We start from the raw sequence: 5,095 nt of genomic DNA, 5'->3' as shown, positions 1-5,095 counted from the left end.
ACCTCAGTTCTTATACGATGCATTCTGCTGAACAATCCAAGTCTCATGACTTTCACCCTTAAATTTGCTTTGATTAAATAAAAAGGAGACAAGTAAATTATTCCAACTCATTAGCCCATCAAATCTGCATCAAGAGGACTTGGAATAGAAGTTGTGCAGAAGATTATGGTGGAGGGGAAGCCTTTCCCCAAAAGGGGTGGGGAGCATTACCTTTCTGGGAGCACAGCACCTGATCAGAGGTGGCCGGGCGTAATAGAGAGACTGCCAGATACAAAGTTGGGGGAAATGACTTATAGCTACTTGGCTTCAAATCTTTAGGCCAATCACTCCTCTGTAAAATGTGGGTAATGTAATTGCCATCATAATTATAATTAGCATTTGTATATTGCCTGAGAAAGCAAAGGAGACCCTGGAAAACAGAAGATACCTGGTTAGAGTTAGATGAATATAATCAAAAGTGTTCCATAAACTGTGAAGTGCCAGGAACAGGCCTTGGGACTCTGGCAAAGCTGGCACCACTGAATGATTCACCCACAGACCTTCCCTGGTCTGCATCACCAGGACGGGAGTCTTCCCTATTCCCAGCCCTACTGCAGACTTGCCCATTCAAAATCTCTCAGCTGGGACCCACAGATGACTGTTTTCAACTTTCCTGGATGATTCAGATATCCCATTTGGGGACAGCACTGAGGAGCTGCTGCTTCTTTTGGGAGGATAGAGGAGAGTATTCCCTAGAAAGCAGATCCCCTTGAGTCTGCTTTGTCATTACATTACCTTCTAATAGTGAGGTGACCTTAAAGGCCAAATGGTAGACACCACCCCTCAGCAAGGTACTGATAAGAGGGACCAGTCATAAACTTGATCACCAGTGGCCAGTTATTCCAATGATTTAATAATCATGCCTATGTAATAAAGCCTCCATAAAACCCCAAAAGAGATGGCTTGTAGAGCTTCTCAAAAACTGAACACGTGGAGGTTTCTAGAGGGTGGTGCTCCCAAGGAGGGCATAGAAGCTTGGAAGCTCCAGGCTGCCTCTCCCATGCCTCGCCCTACACATTTTTTCATCTGTATCCTTTGTAGTATCCTTTGTAATGAACAGGGAAATGTAAGTCAGTGTTTCTGAAATCTGCGGGCCACACTAGCAAATTGATCAAACCCAAGGAGAAGGAACTTAGCAAACTTGATAACCACCAGCAAGAATTCACAAGTGGAAGATCAAGTCCAGCTCCAAAATGCCATGGAACAGCTCTGGAAAAAGTAGATCTGAATGGTCAACATCAGAAATTCTTAAGATACCTCCCAGCCGAGAGACTCCCCCCACCACCACCACCAGATGTTAGCTGTAGCCCAAAGCCAAGCACTGGCCACCCATTCAGCCCCCTTGGTTGCACCTCATAAACATTTTATGGACCTGTTCAATTGCAAAGCGATGCAGGCAATTAACTTCCATCATGGTTTTATTGTGGAAAGATGTTGCAAGCTGGGTCCACACAAGCAGAGCCATGCGTCAGTTCAGGAAACAAGGCTGCCAAAGCTCAGTGGGGCTGCCCGCCGGAGCAGGTGCAGAGCAGATCAGCGGCTTGTGGCTAATGGCCTGCTCCCAATCTCAGCCCCAGCTAGTTGGCACTGAGCCCCGAGGCTTCGTTCTCCCAGCAGAGGTCCTGGAAAATGCTGGACTGCCCCAGTCCCCCACATAGCATGGGGAGTTGTTGAATTCACCCCGGAGGGATGCCTGGTCATGAAAATCTGCTGTGTCAGACTTCCTGGTTCAAAGCTGTGCCCACTACAGATCCACTTCCTATGACTGCCACTGCAATTTCACATCGGACATCTGTAGAGTGACATCTATTCAGGAATCAGAGAGGGAGAGGCAAACAGAAAATTTGGGCCCCAGGGCAGATGAGTGTGCGAAGGGGAGCGTGGGACAGGCAGGCTGGATCACCCCTCTCTCCAGCCCCCAGTAACGTGCATGGAGCCCCATTTCCCCAGCAACAGTCTCTGATTGGTCCCTATCCCTGATTGGTCAGGTCCTGACTAGCCGTTCTCAGTCCCTCTGCCAGCAAACATTCAGAATAGGCTCTGGCTCAGGCCCACTCCTCCTCTTGAACCACCAGGGCCAGCTTCCAACCTTTGCAGGCTCTAAGCATCAGATATGGTGATGCCCTGGCCACTGTCCCAGCTGTTGCTGTGCAATTCACAATAAACTGGTATTTTCCATAGTGACATCAAACTGATATTTTTGATGCCAGAATTAAAATAGCCTCTTTCTGGATTTTCTGATTGCAAAATCCTGCATACGATTGCCAAAAGAGAACTCCCCTCTGTCTCTTGATGGCTGTGTCTCTTGTGTGGATCAGTGTGAGTACGGGTCTCCCTGTTTTGCTGGGCCCCCAAGTCTGTTTCTTCAGGATTCATCTCTCCCAAAGCTTCTCTCCCAGTGGTAGGCTCTGCCTCCCCAGAGAAACCAGGCAAAGCTATGTGGTTTGGGGCTATGGCTGGACAGAGGGGAGAGGGGACAGGGAAGGGCATGGAGGAAGGTGCCCATCGGAGCCAGACACAGGGAGGGAGGGTGGGCCTGAAGTCTGTCACATGGGGGAACTTCCCTGAATGTCGACCAATCCAGATCGCATCCCACCAGAGGAGCAGGCTGAGATGATCAAAGGAGCCACCACTACTATCACCACCATCACCCCCACCATGACCATAACAAGCTCCTACTGTGTGCCTTGTGCCAGGGGGGTTGCACGCATTGTCTTATTTAATTCACATAATAATCCCTGTATACTTTTGTTCCCAATTTTACAAATGAGAACTGGACACTCAGAGAGGTTAAGTGAATTTCCCAGGGTCACACAGCTAGTAAGTGGGGAGCCAAGATTCAAACCTAATCTGCCTTACTCTAATGTGCTCTTTCTGCTAAGCCACATTACCTCTGAGAATAATGCATCAGGTATTAGAAGTGGCAGCACTAAGCAGGGGGCAGACCCAAGGAGGCCTTGTGGGCAGGCACTGAAGATGTGAAAAAGTCCCAGGTAAAGACCCTGAGCCTCTTCCCTGGCCATGCCAACGGGTATCTTGGAGGGATGGTGGGAGCCAAGGGAGAGACTCCTGTCCCCAGGCTTGCTCTGAAGCTCAGCAGTAACTGGATCACCATCTCTTCTGTGAAAAACTCTTAATTCCAAACAAAATCCACTTTCTCACTACATGCCCAGGAGCAACTGGCTTATCCTTTATCATAGTTCACTTTCCCCAGCTTCGAAACGGTGCCAATGGTCAACCCATTCCTGCAGCAGGAATCTGCAGCCATCAAATAGCATACTGTATTTCCTAAAGTCAGCAGGGACGTCCCAGCCCCTCGGGTGCTCTAAAAACACAGCTGCTCTAAATATCTAGAGCGGCTGCAAAGACGCCGCAGGTTCTCAAGCTTTCAACACACTTGTCCAAATCCACACTTTGGAAAAATAATAGAGAGCAATTGTTTTTCCATGGAGAAAACAGCCAGACCGTAGGATTGATGACCAAATTAGCTGTGGTGGATAGACCCTTCCGCACTGTAAGCAAACTTTGCCTGCTCTTTTATTAGCAGTTGGCAATCATTCTGCTTAACTACTTGTGGTGCTGATATTTGGCACTGCCTTTATTGACTTTGCACTTGACCCATATCCCAAGCTGGAGAATTCAGACACTGCACTTCTCTCCTTTGAGAACAGACCGGAGAAGGCAGCTCTGCCTTCACTGTCTCTGCCATAGGCCAGAAGGAAGACCAGCTCCCTGGTGGTCAGCATCAGTGATGCCATGGGTAGGTGGAGAAAATGTCTCATTCTTAACAAGGGAAGCCAAGAGATGGAGGTAATCTGCCCAGGTCCCAAAGCTACTGAATGGTGAAGCCAAGAGGAGAACCCAAACCTGCATGTCTGGTTTATGTGCTTTTGCACCCCACAGAGCAAGATTTGCTTAGGTTGGGCTGCAGGAAAGACAATCCCCTGGTGAGAGACATTGCAGAGAAGGAGCTCGTCACAAGGAGCAACTGGGAATAAGCCATTTCCTAATTCCTCCAGACACAGGGCCTCACCATGGGATTTCATTTGGGCTGTGAGGTCCCTATTGTGTCTGGCCTGCTCAGACTCACATGTAAACACAACAGTGCCCAGTGAGCTCAAATATCCGAGGTTTCTGAAGAAGCAGTGCAGGGTGGGAGAAGAATTACGGTGGTCTGGATTCTTCCATTAACCATTGGGGAGGAAGCCCCTGTCCTGCTCCTGATCTAGGTCCTCCCAGCTGTAAAATGACAGTGTTGAGCTAGAGCAGTGGTTCTCAAATCCTGGTAAACATCAAAGTTCCCGGGGGGACTTGTTGAAACACAGATCCTCCTTCTCCCCCAGAGATCAGGGTTGTGGGCAGATGGGTCATGAGGATCTGCATTTCTGACAAATTCCCAGGTGATGTCAATGCCAATGATCTTGGTACCAGGCTTAAAAACCAGTGGTCTAGACCAATCTCTAAGTGTCCCTCCTTGGGAGCTCCTCCTCCGTGTGGCACCACCCCCCTCTTTTGCCTCCTCTCTTTCCAAACACAGGAAGAACTGCTCCTGGTGAAGGCGGGTAGGCTACAGATAGAACCGAGGATGGCCACTCAGTGACAGGCCTCCCTAGGGCACTCTGCCTGGCATCTGTGTGTGTCTCTGCCATTTCCTAACTCCATGATGGAGCCAAGTTATTTATCTCTGCAAACCTCAGTTTTCTCATCTGTGAAAAAGCTTTGATGTGAAAATTAAAAATGTTATCCAGTTATAACAAGTGCTGTCTGGTACACAGTAAGGCTCCATAAGCGTTAGCAATTATCAGCCTATCAAAAGAGGGGATCCCCACCTTCCCAGGATGTTATCCAAGGAAGGTCACCAAGAGAGGTGACCTTCACTTGGGCCAATATGTCTCAAACTGGGGCATAGGAAGCCCAAGAGCCTGATATCCACTGTGTAAAGAGGGCATCTCTTCCTGGATCACACACAGGGATAAGCCATTTCAAAGCACTTCTCAAACAAAAGATGGGCTGCCAGAGCCCTCCTTGGAAACAACTCATCCCAAAGAGAAAGAAG

This window comes from Otolemur garnettii, unplaced genomic scaffold (assembly GCF_000181295.1).
Source record: "Otolemur garnettii isolate 467f Iridium unplaced genomic scaffold, OtoGar3 scaffold00077, whole genome shotgun sequence".
Lineage (NCBI taxonomy): Eukaryota > Metazoa > Chordata > Mammalia > Primates > Galagidae > Otolemur > Otolemur garnettii.
Note: the sequence above shows the minus strand (reverse complement) of the source record.